This window comes from Neoarius graeffei, chromosome 22, assembly GCF_027579695.1.
Source record: "Neoarius graeffei isolate fNeoGra1 chromosome 22, fNeoGra1.pri, whole genome shotgun sequence".
NCBI classification, from domain to species: Eukaryota; Metazoa; Chordata; class Actinopteri; order Siluriformes; family Ariidae; genus Neoarius; species Neoarius graeffei.
Window position 1 is genome coordinate 17,390,707 of NC_083590.1, and position 17,744 is coordinate 17,408,450.

Below are 17,744 nucleotides of genomic sequence, written 5' to 3' on the forward strand. Positions count from 1 at the left end.
TTTCAAACATCTGTCATAGCCTGCTTATCACCAGCTTGTAAACAAACAGCGAAATAATTTGTAGACTGTATAGCCATGGTGAGCATGGACAGCCTATGCGCACTACTAAATGTTTCATCAACATGCACCAACACAAGCAAATAGCAGCTATAGCAGCTATCAAATGCACAACACGAAACGTGGGCACAATCGCTATCCTCATACTGTATATCAAGCAGTGACAGATGCTGCAGTAAGGCTATCTTGACTCGACTCCACAATAACGTTAGCCTACTTGATTACATAGAGGAAAGCTGTCTGTAACTCACCCTTAGAAGTTCACTTGTCCTTCCATTCAGTGAAGTTACTTATTTCAGGCTACATCTCCACATTGCAAACACCTCAAGATAGGGAAATATCTTCCCTAGATTTAATTTGCAGCAGCTTTTCCAGCTGCCTTTTCCTTTCTCTTCTGTGCACAATTTCGTTTGCTTAACATTAGGTTTCCAATTTTATTTTAACCTCATGTTATGTATGGCAGTGTTCTAGGCTACAGTGGTGCTTGAAAGTTTGTGAACCCTATAGAATTTTCTATATTTCTGCATAAATACGACCTAAAACATCATCAGATTTTCACACAAGTCCTAAAAGTAGATAAAGAGAACCCAGTTAAACAAATGAGACAAAAATATTATACTTGGTCATCTATTTATTGAGGAAAATGATCCAGTATTACATATCTGTGAGTGGCAAAAGTATGTGAACTTCTAGGATTAGCAGTTAATTTGAAGGTGAAATTTGAAAACACCTGACACTATCAATGGGATGACAATCAGGTGTGAGTGGACACCCTGTTTTATTTAAAGAACAGGGATCTATCAAAGTCTGATCTTCACAACACGTTTGTGGAAGTGCATCATGGCACGAACAAAGGAGATTTCTGAGGACCTCAGAAAAAGCATTGTTGATGCTCATCAGGCTGGAAAAGGTTACAAAACCATCTCTAAAGAGTTTGGACTCCACCAATCCACAGTCAGACAGATTGTGTACAAATGGAGGAAATTCAAGACCATTGTTACCCTCCCCAGGAGTGGTCGACCAACAAAGATCTCTCCAAGAGCAAGGCATGTAATAGTCGGCGAGGTCACAAAGGACCCCAGGGTTACTTCTAAGCAACTGAAGGCTTCTCGCACATTGGCTAATGTTAATGTTCATGAGTCCACCATCAGGAGAACACTGAACAACAATCGTGTGCATGGCAGGGTTGCAAGGAGAAAGCCACTGCTCTCCAAAAAGAACGCTGCTGCTCATCTGCAGTTTGCTAAAGATCACATGGACAAGCCAGAAGGCTATTGGAAAAATGTTTTGTGGACGGATGAAACCAAAATAGAACTTTTTGGTTTAAATGAGAAGCATTATGTTTGGAGAAAGGAAAACACTGCATTCCAGCATAAGAACCTTATCCCGTCTGTGAAACATGGTGGTGGTAGTATCATGGTTTGGGCCTGTTTTGCTGCATCTGGGCCAGGACGGCTTGCCATCGTTGATGGAACAATGAATTCTGAATTATACCAGTGAATTCTGAAGGAAAATGTCAGGACATCTGTCCAGGAACTGAATCTCAAGAGAAGGTGGGTCATGCAGCAAGACAATGACCCTAAGCACACAAGTCGTTCTACCAAAGAATGGTTAAAGAAGAATAAAGTTAATGTTTTGTAATGGCCAAGTCAAAGTCCTGACCTTAATCCAATGGAAATGTTGTGGAAGGACCTGAAGTGAGCAGTTCATGTGAGGAAACCCGCCAACATCCCAGAGTTGAAGCTGTTCTGTACGGAGGAATGGGCTAAAATTCCTCCAAGCCGGTGTGCAGGACTGATCAACAGTTACCGCAAACGTTTAGTTGCAGTTATTGCTGCACAAGGGGGTCACACCAGATACTGAAAGTAAAGGTTCACATACTTTTGCCACTCACAGATATGTAATATTGGATCATTTTCATTCAATAAATAAATGACCAAGTATAATATTTTTGTCTCATTTGTTTAACTGGGTTCTCTTTATCTACTTTTAGGACTTGTGTGAAAATCTGATGTTGTTTTAGGTCATATTTATTCAGATATATAGAAAATTCTAAAGGGTTCACAAACTTTCAAGCACCACTGTATCTCTGACCTTAGCCTACTTGATTGTAACTTATGAGAGCAAACGTTGCAGATGGACTTTTTATGTTTAATTAATTGTTGCTTTCAGAAAGTGTTAGCAAGATAACACATAAAAACACATAAAAACTTATTAGGCATAGATCATCGGTGATGGAAGCAGTTTTAAAGTGGAGATGCAAGAACAAATGTATCCTACAAATTGGGGGTTCTCCCCAAAGAAAATTTGCATGCAAAATATCGGCTAAATTACTTTTTTTCCACAATATTAATAATAAGGTATTGTTCAGTCCAGGCAATGGTGAGTGAAGAGCTCCAAAGATGACTTGCCTAGGCTACTACATATTTGTGTAGTTTCTCAAGCTTTTGAAGTAAAGCATTTTTATGAGACTATGGCTAAATATAGGCATTGCTCTATTGGTAATCATAAATGGACCTCCGCTCCACGGACCTACCAAAAAACATTGTGCACGCATGCCAGCGGCATTAGGGAAAATTAGCCTACTAGATGATGGCACTGGGACAATTCAAGGTTGGGTTGTGTTTTCTGATTCAAACAGTACCACACCATCTCATCTGAAATGACACAACACAATATTTTAATGCAGGAATTCTCAAAATTTTCTCTGAGGACAAACTCTCTAATCCCCATTTTCTTTGCCCTTTAGCAACAACGTCTCCATGTACGGTGGGGAGCCGTGGGGTTTTAAAATCGGTTGGCCGCTGCTGAACTTAACGGGCTAGGCTCTGAAAGTAGAGTTTATGTTTGGATTGAACGCATCATTCCCACTCATTCACTCCTATATGAACCTCTAGAAAATATATTTTAACAAATAAAATAAAACCGTTTCACAAGTTAACTCGGTTGGCGCTGCAAACGGTTAACAGAATTTATGTGACAGGTAGGCTATTTTGGTATTTTGATTGTGGACAAGCCTATTTAACAGCCAAGTGATGGCGCATCCCAAGTTAAGGTGTTCAAAGCAATGTGGCATATTTGGTGCATATTTTCAAACATTATGAGAGAATAGCCTATCTCAGATAGCCTACAGCCCATGACTGGTAGCCTAATGTCAGAATCGGGGAGAAGCAATCGGGCATGATTGTCGTGTAGTGTGTGGTGTTTCATTGTGCGTTCGAATCTTATACGAGCGTGTTTACAGTCGGAGAGAGAAAATATCGGTCAAGATTCTCTTCATGTGTGTGGCGTAGTCCCGATTTTAAAAAACTTATAAGATTTCAAAATCGTGTGGTGTGGGGTCAGCTTAAGTGATGCTGCCACACCACATCAAGCCGGCTGTGTAAGCACGAGTTCAGGTACGTTCAACTTGTGTAAAATTATATGATATGATATATGATGTGATATATGATATATTATTTGATTTGGTAGAATGCATAGTCACAATCCGGTGTAGGCTAACTTTTTGGAAACAGTAAGTTAAGGTTTCAAGCTATGCGGTTAGCATAGCTACTAACTTGCTAAGATGATAAAATGTTTGTTCTCTCATAGAAGTGATTATATGATAACCTTTGACGCCTGTCGTGGTTACATTATTTGTGTCTTATTTTCCCCTGTTGCTTTATTTCTTTTGTTTAGGTGCTATGTTAAGAAATTCAATCTGAGATGACAGTGAGAAGTTGTGAAAAGTAAGTTATGGCTTCAAGCTATGTAGTTAGCATACCTGTAGCTGCTAACTTGCTAAGCAGCTAAGATGATAAAACATTTGTTCTCTCATAGTAGAAGTGATTATATGATAACCTTTGACATCTGTTGCAGTTACATTATTTGTCTTATTTTCCCCTGTTGCTTTATTTATTTTATTTAGGTGCTGTGTTAAGAAATTCAGTCCTTCCTAATTCCACTGAGGCTGAGATGACAGCGAAGTTGTGGCTGCAGGACATCATGGATGAGCTGCGCAAGCATCGTAAAAGTAGCCTAAGCTAAGGTGCCAAAAACTTGCCTTGCCTTGTAATGTTGCCTATATCAAAATAAATGAAATGACGTTTCTGACTTTGAACCTTCGGTCTCTTCATTTGTGAAACATACAAGGGTTTTAGATTTTGATGCAGCCTAAACAAATCAATAAGACGGTGGGATCCTACTAGAGCAGAGAAAAGCATTCAGATGCCTCCCTCCCATTGACTTAACTTTGGAAGGGCTGATTTTCAAACGTGCTGCGGTGTTTCCAGCGATGCCGTGAAAGTCAGCTGTTTCAGTGTTAAGTCAATGGGAGAGTGAGGCATCCAAATGCTTTCCCCGCTCTAGTGGGATCGCACTGCATAGGTCATAGTTATGTCGGGTGTGCGTTGGCTCATGAGCTGCATAGGTCACAGTTATGTCGGGTGTACGTTGGCTCATGTTCGGACACCATTCTAATGCCAACATCTTCCCGATATCTTGCCAATTAGCTACCGATCTCCATAATACATCTCACCGATGCACCATATGTCGGGCGGCGCCTGTTGCCCCAACGTCGGCAAGACCTAATTTGCTGTCTGGGTACGTGACCGGTTAGCAAAATCATTGTTTTTACACCCTTCCTGTTTCTTATTTCACAATATTATGTGTCTTTGAGCATCTGTGTCTTTGAGATTTTTTTTCCATACTTTATTAAGACTTTCACACAAAATCCAAGACTTTTCAAGGTCTGGAAAACAGCATTTCAAAATTCCATACTTTTTAAGACTTTCAAGACTTGCGCAAGCACCCTGTAACATTTTATATTTTAAAATTGTGGCATGTTGTTTAAAAATTGATCATTATTGAAAGCAGCTCTTTGTCAGGAACCTCAGCAGTAGAGCTGGGTGCCACACATTTCATTCAATGACACTTTCCCTATATTTTACTTATTTTGACTGAGAAATGTTTTATTGACAATTTTGATAACCCTTCACTTTTAATCCAGGTCTGTAGTGTGAAATGTTCTCGGCTGTGTTTTTGTTTAAAAATGTTTTCCAAATTGTAGCTGTGTTTAATTCATATCCAGAGAGATATATATTCCAATACAATATACTCAGCATAAACATTTTAAATAGATTCTATATTTTTGGTCCATCCATGACATATTACTAAAGTAGCCTATTTACTGTTGTTGATGTGGGTCACTTGCTGTTAGCCAATTCACTTTCTCGTACCAGGAGAGCTGAAAGGAACGAGTATTATTCCCTACCTTTTTCACCAAGTCAATTTGAGGCGTTGGTCTACCCTGCTCTTTAATTTTAATTTTTTCCTCGAAAGGAAGACTGGCAAATGGCTTCGCCAAAATTACATCAGCAATGCTTGGCATTCCGTGCGCAGCTTTCTTGCTAGCTGACTAGCCCCCTCAAGTTCAAGCTCAGTCACTCAAATAAACGACATTTCTGGAACTAAGATAGCAAACTTGACAACACTATATTTACACTTTATTTACAATGAAAATATATACAAACTAAAAAAGCTGGTAGAAACCGTATGTAATGAATGAAATCGAAATGTAAGCTGATCTCTTACAATACACCACAGCACTCGCGAATCTGCATGGGACTGAACTGATGTTGCCAGATACTGCTGACGTTATCCAGCCCAAAATATGTTCAAAACCCGCCAATATGCACTTAAAACCGCTCAATTGAGCGGGAAACCCCCCAATCTGGCAACACTGTACCGCTGCCTGTCTATAGTTGAAACGAGCTGTCAATCAAAGAAAATACCCGGCCGCTTTCACCAATCACCAGTCTCCTCGCGGAAACTGCCATGTCCCTGCCATGTGAGGCTCGGAGTCCGTGGGCGGGCGTTTTCGCAGTATTTGTCCAATAATCGTCTTGCATTTTGAGATTGAAAGCGCAGAGCTCCCAAATGCCATTGAAGTGCACTGAGGCTGCGCTGCATCGCGCTGTCACAAGGGGGAGAAACTCACGCGCACATTAAAGTTATAAGGGCATTTTTAGAGGAGGCTGAGCCTCCCTCGTTGTCTTAGAGCAATCGCCCGTGTACAAATCACTGATACTGTATAAATCACTTTAGGATTTAATTTGCACTTTAAAATTCTGGCCCGGCGGCACGGTGGTGTAGTGGTTAGCACTGTCGCCTCACAGCAAGAAGGTCCTGGGTTCGAGCCCCGGGGCCGGCGAGGGCCTTTCTGTGTGGAGTTTGCATGTTCTCCCCGTGTCCGCGTGGGTTTCCTCCGGATGCTCCGGTTTCCCCCACAGTCCAAAGACATGCAGGTTAGGTTAACTGGTGACTCTAAATTGACTGTAGTGAATGTGAGTGTGAATGGTTGTCTGTGTCTATGTGTCAGCCCTGTGATGACCTGGCGACTTGTCCAGGGTGTACCCCGCCTTTCGCCCGTAGTCAGCTGGGATAGGCTCCAGCTTGCCTGCGACCCTGTAGAAGGATAAAGCGGCTAGAGATAATGAGATGAGATGAGATGAAAATTCTGGCCCTTCCCTTTGTTCATTACACATCTTGTATTCCCGGTCTATGCGTTATTGTCTTTATTTTGTTTTGTTATATTGTACAGCGGGAGGCATGGTGGTGTAGTGGTTAGCGCTGTCGCTTCACAGTAAGAAGGTCCTGGGTTCGAGCCCCGTGGCCGGCGAGGGCCCTTCTGTGTGGAGTTTGCATGCTCTCCCCGTGTCGGCGTGGGTTTCCTCCGGGTGCTCCGGTTTCCCCCACAGTCCAAAGACATGCAGGTTAGGTTAACTGGTGACTCTAAATTGACCGTAGGTGTGAATGTGAGTGTGAATGGTTGTCTGTGTCTATGTGTCAGCCCTGTGATGACCTGGCGACTTGTCCAGGGTGAACCCCGCCTCTCACCCATAGTCAGCTGGGATAGGCTCCAGCTTGCCTGCGACCCTGTAGAACAGGATAAGCGGCTACAGATAATGGATGGATATTGTACAGCCTTTGTGTTGGTATCATAATAATAAAAGTGATCATATCTCGTCCGCACGATATTGTTCTTGTGAGACAGGAAAATGCCATGCCAGAGTCGTTTCCTCACAAACCCTTCTTTTTCCTGGTCTTGAAGTTAATCCTACACACCCCTTCACCTCTGACTGTTACAGCACTGACACTGGAGACTCCTTCCATAAATGTTCAATCGTTGAAAACTGATCACTGATTTATGCACCTCTTCTATACTAAATAACAGCATGTTTTTAAAACGTGTTGATTATGAAGACTAGATTAAGCAGCACATCCACCAAATTATCAGACAACACCTTCTGACCAATCAGAACCCAGAATTCTGCTGCACTGTGGTATAAGACCCCACATAAAAACCCTTGGCTTTTTTTCCAGTTTCAAAATACGGGGTGGGGGGAGTTGTGAAAAGTTTTGCCCCCAGCTATAAGCGCTGGTGTGTCTATAAATACTGTATAGAATCAGCTTGTTTGTTATACAGCCATCTTTCTATCCATCATATTACAGCTCACTGTATGCAGTACTAAGGTTCCCAACACACAGCACCTTCACCCCATAAGTCAAAGCCCTGCCCTGTCTGCCCCATCAGTCCCCACGCCTGTGTGCAAGTGATGCACAGTACATCAAACTCTCTCTCTCTCTCTCTCTCTCTCTCTCTCTCTCTCTCTCTCTGAGACTCGGTCAGTCATCTGGCAGGGACAGGAAGTTGATAAAGGACAGCACAGTGTGATGGCTGAACCTGAAACCACACCCTCACACTCAAACTAAAAAAAAAAATGTCCTTTTCATTTTAGATTTTTTTTTTTGGCTTTTTGAGATTTGATGTGTTTTTTTCCCCGAGAAGGAAGAACCTGAGGAGTACGACTTTACTGGATGAGTGAACTAAGCCCACTTTGATTGACAGGTCTGAGCCTTCTGTCCTCTTTTCCCCTTCTCTCTCTCTCTCTATCTATCTATCTATCTATCTATCTATCTATCTATCTATCTATCTACAAAGTTTTCTGTATGTCTGCTCTCTCTCCATCTTTTTTCTGTTCTCTCTATCTTTTTTCTGTATGTTTGTTCTCTCTCTCTCCATCTTTTTTCTGTATGTTCTCTCTCTCCATCTTTTTTCTGTATGTTTGCTCTCTCTCTATCTTTTTTCTGTATGTTTGTTCTCTCTCTCTCCACAAATTCATTCCTGTGTCTAATTTTTTTTGTTTTCGTATTTGCTTCACTCTTTTTCCTTCTCAAATCATTCTCAGTTGTTTTCCTCCCTCTTCCTCCATCTCATTTTTATGCTTTTTTGTCAATCTTATTTTTCCTTTCCTGCTTTCTATCTGTTCATTGTCTTTCTCATGCCCTCTTTCTCTCTATTTGACCTTCTCTCTGTCTACTCATTCTATTCTCTCCTCCAGAGTGTCTCTCTCTCTCTCTCTCTCTCTCTCTTTCTCCGCCTTGATAAGATTTTTGACCACTACGGCAATGACCTTTGATCTTGATTGCCATTCACCAATAAGCTTTTTGATTGATATGTCAGCACATCAGAGGCTCTACTGCAAAGACTTTGAAAGGAAGGAATGAAGAAGGATGTTCACACACACACACACACACACACACACACACACACACACACACACACACACACACACACACACGTGCATGGCCATGTTGAACCCCCTCCCCCTCCTCCTGAGCTCGTCTTAATGAAATGAGTCCCGGGCTGTTTATTAAACGATGGAATTTGGCGTTTCCACATGGGCAAGGAATGTTATCAGGCCAAAAACAATCCTGCCTGTGGTTTCACCCACATTAGCCACAGCTTTTTAAAAATCCAGAAGTTTCTTATCGAACGTGACACCTGCATCTCCGAATGGCACTTCCCTCATTCATTGGCATGTATTTGGGTGAACAGACTCCAAGGTGCTTTGTGGAGATTAACAGAGAGAGAGAGAGAGAGAGAGAGAGAGAAGGCTTATTTTATCATTTCGTGAGTCTGGACTGCATCCAGAAGTTTTTTTTTTTTGTCTTGTTGTTGTAATTAGAAAGCCTTTTAAGCGATAACAGCTGGTGGAGAATATGAATATGGAGAGAAGTGAGCCAGTTTTGCTTAAGATAGACAGACTCTCCCCCTCCTTCCTCTCTCCATCTCTCACACATCCCCACCGTTGTCTTGTGTTCATTACACCCAGGCCGTCTCCAGAGTTTATTACAGCACTGTAATATAGTGCTTATTAAACAGTGCTGCTGTAGCCATAAAGACTTTCCTCTGCTCATCCCAGGACTCTCTGCTTCTCTGTTTTGAGGAGGTAAATATCCAGTACATCACTCCTCACAGTCAGTTACACGAACACGGAGACAAAAACAACATAATTCTGACTTCCAACTTCTGAGGAAAATCAAACGCAGCACCTTTCACACTGGATTTTTAAGTCAAAATGTTATATCAGTGTGTGTGAGGAAGGTTATGTGTACAAAGGTTCAGGTTATGGAGCTGCTTAAGTCTTTTTTATTCAGACTACATAAATCACCTGTGTAGCTCACGCCTCCGAGGTGGCCAGATTTTTCTGGAATGCTTAAAAGTTCATTTCTGGTAAATAATTAGGAGGCACTCTTTCAGTGTTTAGTCATCATTTTGTCATTTTCAGCTTTATGTGCCATGAACTAGTATTGTAGTACTTGAGAACAGTCTTGGTCTCAAGACCACTTTTTGAAGGTCTTGGTCTCATCTTGGAATCGACCGCATTTTTCCTTGGTATTGTCTCGTTCTCGGACATAGAGGACTTGGGATTTTATTTCAAGGCTAGTCAAGACCACAAGTGTGGGAATTTCACTAAATTATCTGATCGATTTGTTAACATCGTTACTGTAATTGGATGTAAAATTTCCTTCTTCAAATGCGACAAATAATGTGACTCATTGCTAATTTGAATTTTTTTTCTTCCTGTCAACAGCTGTCACCCCTCCCCCACTCCCTTCACACACACTGGTCTGGTTCTGGTCTTGACTCGGTCTCGCCCTGTCTTGGTCTTTACTTGATCTCAATCCCTCAAAGTCTTGGTCTTGTCTCAGTCTCGATACACTCTGGTCTTGGTCTTGACTTGATCTCAACCCCTCAAAGTCATGGTCTCGTCTTGGTCTCGATGCACTGTGGTCTTGTTCTTGACTTGGTCTCGGGTTAGGTACACTACCGTGAATGCATGAACACAAAGAAAATCAGCTAAAAGTTTGTAAATATGGTTGAAATTTTCAGTTCGGTTTGGTTCATGAAATCACTTTCACATAACTTTACGACATGATTAATAAATAAGTACCAATGACAATTGTTACCAGTGCTCTACAAATACAACTTAATTGAATCTGAATTGAGAAACCCCAATGCACAGGATCTTTAGCTAATGTGAGTCTTCATAATCTGGAGCTCTAAAAGCTCCTCCCATGTTTTGGGGTTTGTTCATTGGTGAAAAGGGAACAGGACACTCACGAAGAAAATCATAAATATTGTTGAAAAGTGTCCTGGTTTGCCTGAGATGTCAAATATAGCATAAGGAGAAGAAAATAAAAGCTCAGATAGAAGGCAATAGATGATGATGATGATGATGATGATGAGAGTGTATGAGAGACCATCATCTTTCCCAGCATGCACTGAGTAAATAATCGCAGCGCCTCAGTAAAGGATTTCACTCCGTGACTGACACTCCATGTAAATCACGTTATTATCTCAGCGAACAGATCATCCCTCAGCTCGGTCTTTCACATTTACAGTGATTTGATTATTTTCAAACAAAACATTAGCAAGAATGTCTTTAGTCCACGAGTTCATTGGAAAACAATTTCTTTCACTTTCTTTTTTATCACAGCGTCCACAGAATCACGGTTCAGGATGCTCTATTTTTTCCAGGTAATGGGATAGAAGAAGAGAGCGAGGAAGGAGGAAGGGAGCAATGCCCCTCGAGCGGGCGTTTCTGCAGGGAGAGGATTATACGCTAGCTTCCAGCACTGCTCTCGATTGGTTTCAGGGAAAAAAACTCAATTAAACTTCTCCACCAAATTTTTCTATCAAACAGAAGTTCCTCCAGCGTGTGGATAACATTCCAGTCATATTTCCCCTGAAAATGTTTTTATTTTTTTGGGGAATAAGTAATAAAAAATGTTCCAGGGGAAAGAAATGTTAGTGTGTGAAGAGTGATGAGTGGAAAAGCCAGAACCAAAGCAAAAAGGAAGTCAACAGTACATCATAATGAATTGTGTCATTTATTAACTTTTATTTACTTTCTGTTTACCTCATTGGCATTTTAGCTCTGCCCTGGACACACACCGATCATCCATAACATTAAAACCACCAGTCTAATATTGTGTAGATCCCCCTTGTGTCACCAAAAGAGCCATGACCCATTGAGACCTGGGCTCCACAAGACTGTTGAAAGTGTGCTGTGGTATCTGGCACCAAGATGTTAACAGCTTATCCTGTACGTTGTGAGATGGAGTCTTCATGGATTGGACTTGTTTATCCAGTACATCCCACAGATACTCAATCAGATTCTGGGGAATTTGGAGGCCATGTCAACACCTTGAACTCATCTTATTCCTGAACAATGGCAGCTCACATTATCCTGCTGAAAGAGGCCACTGTTATTAGGAAATACTGTTGCTTTTGCCAAGAAAGGGTGTACTTGATCTGCAACAATGTTTAGGTAGGTGGTACATGTCAAAGTCACATCCACATGAATGCCAGGACTCAGGTTTCCCAGCAGAACTTTCCCCAGAGCATCACACTGCCTCTGCCAGCTTACCTTCTTCCCATAATGCATCCTGGTGCCATGTCTTCCCCAGGCAAGCAACACACACATGATTCATCAGACCAGACCACCTTCTTCCATTGCTCCATGGCAGGGCCGCTGACAGCTTTGGCTGGGCCCGGGACAAAATGCTCTGAATGGGCCCCCCCAACAACCTCCCCCCCCCGGGCCAACCCACACACACACACCCACCTCTCTTATCCCAGTCTCCCAGTCTCTACTCACTCCAACCCTTAAATGACAGGTATTCAAAAAACATTTCACTGAATCTTTCCCCCCTGTACTGTAACGGAATAAGCGGTTACTGTTATTTTGTATCCTTTAACCGAACGCCATTAAATGTATTCCGTTACGCCCCAAGCCTGCATGCGACAGCCCCCGCAATGCCTTCCTAAACTCGTGGATAGTCTACTATAATCACGCGATTGGGGTGCTCTTGAAGGAGCAGCGATGGACGGGGGATTTCGGGCAGGGCTGGGGGCGAACATAGTATACTGTGCGTGCGTACTGTCCAGTGTGAAAAGCAGAGAAGAACACACCGCTCGAGAAACGGCGGGATATGATTGCGGGCTAATGTGAATATTCTTAGCTTCAATCAGATATATGAAACACAATGTTATTAAGCCGTTGTGGTTATGAAATGATTCAATGCCCTGTGCGTTTGATATGGTGTTCAGTGTGACTTGCTCTCCCCTCGTTTGTAACATGAATTGCATGCCGCGCGTGCCTTGGTTGGGGTTACTTTACGGGGCTGGAAAAAGTTGTCTGTGTCTTACCTGGCTCAGCTGCCCCACTGCCTTTGCTAGTACCTGCTGCATCATCCGAATCTTTAAAATATTTATGCAGTGAGCCCCTGAGTCTCTTGGTTTCTTCCTCTCTTTTCTTTTCTTTTCTTTTCTGTGCTCCTGACTTGTGCATGTTGGCAAATGGCACGCACGCTGATTGTCGAAGCGCTATGATCGAACGATGTCATTTTTTTCCCCTTAATCAAAGAGTCAGATCAAACCATTTTTGCATTAGGGGTGGTAGGGGGTTCTTGACGCCTTTTTCAAAGACAATAAAGGCAAAAGATCTAGAAATCATTTATTGAATGCAAATATAGCACATTTCTCCCCCAAATCAACACATTTTAAAATGAAATAAAATAATCACAACTTCATGAGAGCCCAGTTCTGGGCCCTCCCCATTCCTGGGCCCGGGACAACATACCCGTTTGTCCCCCCCTGTCGGCGGGCCTGCTCCATGGTCCAGTTCTGATAATCACATCCACATTGTAGGCATTTTTGATGGTGGACAGGGCTCAACATGGGCATTCTGACCGGTCTACAGCTACGCAGCCCCATACACAACAAGCTATGGTGTGTTCTGACACCTTTCTATCACAGCCAGCATTAACTTTTTCAGCAATTTGTGCTACACTAGCTCTTCTCCGGTATCAGACCAGATGGGCTACTCGTTGCTCCCCACACACATCAATGAGCCTTGGGAGCCCATCACAGGTTCTTGGTTGTCCTTCCTTGGACCACTTTTAGTAGGTACTAATGACTGCATATCAGGGACACCCTACAAGACCTGCTTTTTTGAAGATGCTCAGACCCAGTCATCTAGCCATCACAATTTGGCCCTTGAGTAACTCAGATCCTTACGCTTGCCCATTTTTCCTGTGTCCAACAGATCAACTTCAAGAACTGGCCATGCTGCCTAATACCCCTTAACAAGTGTCATTTAGAATACTAATGACAGCAACACCATGAGTAACACCATTATTATATATTTTTTTAAATTCCATTTATGAATTAGCTTAGCTAATGTAATCATTTGAAAGCTTGTATTCTACACACTGGGAAAATTACCAACCTTTATTACCACCTGACTGCCAGCAACCAGCAAGTCAGTAGGAAAGGCTGGCTCGATATGAAATACTACTATAATGTTTAGGTTTTATACTGAATCCTAGTATACTAGAAGGTCGAGTGTTTATACTAGAAGACGAACCATTCAAAAAACTGTCTCAATGCTAGAATAAATAGAATTAAGTCTAACAAGACTTCTGGATAGTAAAAAGAAAGAAAAAGAAAAAGAAATAGTCTGTTTTCACACTTGAAGGTTTGATTTTTAACCACCAGCACAAGTTTAAGTGTAATTCTATGTGAGGTTCAGCATTTTTTATGGAAAAAATTGTCACATTTAACAATTACTCCACAAAATCAAGTCGTACATGAGCTGATAGCTGATGAGATGCGTAGCACTGAGTTGGCTATAAGCCATGTCCGATGTGACTGAGTGGAATAACTGTTTTATTCTATCTACATTCACTAGATTTTGAAAAACAGAGGATTTTTATTTTTGCTTTTTGCAAATTCAATAAATAAAAACTTTATACAAAAAGTCCGACACAATCATTTATGCTTTGAATGTAAACAAACCGGCAAAATGACAGGAGCAATTTGTGAAAAATGCGATGATAATAATTCTTGAAAAATAAAAAAGATACCTTCATACCATCAAACACTTTCATTCGATATTTCCTTGCTTTTTTGTATTTTTGGGGGTTTTGTTTTCGAGTAGAGTTTTTATTTCGTCCTCGGTTGCTTGAGCATTTTGTTTTTCTCTACTCACGGTATATGAGCTGGTATCCTAGTAGTAGAGTCAACAATCAGAGTGTGCGATTGCTCATATCCAGTGAATGTGGATAGAATAATTATTGACGGAGTTAAACCTTAAATCTTTATTGGACGGGTTAGCATAACCTTAACCTCTAATTACTCTTTTACCCAGCAACTAACCAGGCAAAGACAAAGCATGACACTGTTTTTCAAAAAAAAAAAAAATAATAATTGTCACTCAATATCTATTTATGCTGTATAAAACCTCTAAATTAAATTCTAATATAAACCCTTCATTCTCACTGGCCACTTTATTAGGAACACCCATCCATCTGCTGTTTGATGCGGTTCTCTAATCAGCTGATCTCTTGATGCATGAAATAATGCAGATACAAATCAAGAGCTTCAGTTAAACATCAGAATAGGAAAAATTGTGATCTCAAAGTGTGACTTTCTTTCACTGTGGCATGGGTGTTGGTTTGAGCCAGATGGACTGGTGGTTTGAGTGTTTTCAGAAATTGCTGATCTCCTGGGGTTTTCACACACAACAGTCTCTAGAGTTTACACAGAATGGTGCGAAAAACAGAAAACACTGAGTGAGTGAGGGACAGTTCTGTGGGTGGAAACAAATGCATTCAACAATGCATAAGAGAGGTCAGAGGAAAATGGCCAGATTGGTTCAGGAAGGATACAGTAACTCATATAATCACTCTTTACAACCGTGGTGAGCAGAAAAGCATCTCAGCATGCAACAGCAGAACACATTGGGTTCCACTCCTGCTGCCAAGAACAGGGGTCTTAGAATCAAGAACATTATTAAAGTGGCCGCTGAGTGACTCATACATGATTCACGTGAACCACAACATCCTCCCATTTCCCTTTCATTTCATTACAGTTACAGACTGCCATGAACTCTCCCAGACAGGAGGTGAGAGCGTATAAGCTGGGCGGAGTGACAGATAGAGAGAAAGATGATAAGTCCGAGGCCCAGATGATGAGGTGTGCACTATCTAATGACCAGAATGAAGTGAAGCTTCAGCCCTTTAAGCCTCGTCACCTCCTCATCCCTTCATCTGCTGTGATCAAACCGGGATTTACGACACCTCGTAGCATCCGGCAGCTCTATAATCTCACATATTCCCTCCTCCCTGCAGCACCTGACACTTCTAGCGTGACAGTCACTCGAGATAAGCCGAAATCACTCCGACTGGATTGAGAGCAGGTATAAAACACACGCTTAACCGTTTTATTCCCTCTGCTTTTACCACTCGTGCACTTTCTAGTATTGTAGTGTATTTGTTTATAGCCTGCCAGCTAATCCTCTACATAAATTAACAGAATCATCAGAGAAGACACAAACAACTTGCAGCTACATGATAAAAAATGACCTAGAAAGCTATAATGCTTTTTTATGTTACACAATTATTTGTATATTACAATTTTCTGTCTTATCAGTTACTTATGCTCACAGTGCATTATGGGTAATACCCACAATTATATATAATGACATATATAATAGCCATACTGTGATAAATTCTGTCACAGTACACAATAATGAGATTTTATCATATTGTGGTTTCCTTGATAAGGTGAACTTTTCTCCAAGGAAGCATCTTCGTAAGGAGTCTCCAGTGTCAGTGCTTTGTAACAGGTAAAGCTGTCACTGCAAGTTTTCTGACACCTTAGAGACAGAAGAGATTACGCTTTGTAGTTTCTCTGTAACATTTCTCTGTTCCTCAACCGCTCAGCTTCCTTTCAATCCGTCAATGATTTGTGAACAACTCCTCATTCATCTCCCTTCAGTTCATTGTGATGTATTGTAATTAAAACTCCTGACTCCTCGCAGGCACGCTGCTGTTCCACTGTGCTGATAATGAAGTATGACATTGCTGGAGATGTTTGGCTATTATTCTCCCCGCTGTCTCTCTGTTCTCTGATTAAGAGCGATAACAGCTCTTAAATCTCTTATTTCCTCTGGTCCTTTTGCGCTGCACTGGAAATGTTCTCTCCACAAACTTACACATGTTTCATGGAGAGATTAATCTATTAAGCCACTAGAGATGAATGAAAGAGTCAGGGAGTTTAGGAGGAATATAATTTTTACAGTCGAGAAGAAAAGAGAGGCTAATAGAGTTATCTTTATGCTCAATGAAACCGTGAGTACAGCAGGGAGGAGTCAGGGGATAAAGCTGTGTTTTAAGTTTGTTCACAGAAAAACCTGATTTTAAAGAACTGATATTAAATACATTTCCTCCTTCAAAGCATTTGTGGTTGTCTGAAATGTAAACAACTTGTCTGAGATAGTGCAGAGGCCACACCTCCTTCACTGTGACTGACAGGAATAGAGACCACCTCCTTCATTGTGACTGACAGGAACAGAGGCCACACCTCCTTCACTGTGGCTTATATACAAAGGCCACACCTCCTTCACTGTGACTGACAAAAACAGAGGCCACACCTTCTTCACTGTGACTTATATACAAAGGCCACTCCTCCTTCACTGTGATTGACAAGAACAGAGGCCACACCTCCTTCACTGTAAGTGACGAGCACAAAGGCCACACCTCCTTCACTGTAAGTGGCAGGCACAAAGGCCACACCTTCACTGTGACTTATATACAAAGGCCACACCTCCTTCACTGTGATTGACAAGAACAGAGGCCACACCTCCTTCACTGTAAGTGACAAGCACAAAGGCCACACCTCCTTCACTGTAAGTGACAAGCACAAAGGCCACACCTCCTTCACTGGGAGTGATAGACACAAAGGCCACACCTCCTTAACTGTAAGTGACAAGCACAAAGGCCACACCTCCTGAACTGTAAGTGACAGGCACAAAGGCCACACCACCTTCACTGTAAGTGACAAGCACAAAGGCCACACCTCCTAACTGTAAGTGACAAGCACAGAGGCCACACCTCCTTAACTGTAAGTGACAGGCACAAAGGCCACACCTCCTTCACTGTAAGTGACAAGCACAAAGGCCACACCTCCTTAACTGTAAGTGACAGGCACAAAGGCCACACCTCCTTAACTGTAAGTGACAGGCACAAAGGCCACACCACCTTCACTGTAAGTGACAAGCACAAAGGCTATACCTCCTTAACTGTAAGTGACAGGCACAGAGGCCACACCTCCTTAACTGTAAGTGACAGGCACAAAGGCCACACCTCCTTCACTGTAAGTGACAAGCACAAAGGCCACACCTCCTTAACTGTAAGTGACAAGCACAAAGGCCACACCTCCTTCACTGTGACTGACAGCCACAGAAGGGTCCTGGATCCATCAGGTTACACTCTTGCATGTGATTGTTGACATT

At 42.0% G+C, this 17,744-nt stretch overlaps 1 protein-coding gene across 1 annotated transcript in view; it reads right to left on the reverse strand.

Annotated features, from left to right (window-relative positions):
- The window catches only part of zfpm2b (zinc finger protein, FOG family member 2b), a 74,559-nt gene that overhangs the window by 19,958 nt on the left and 36,857 nt on the right, over nucleotides 1-17,744 (reverse strand). The window lies entirely within an intron of this gene.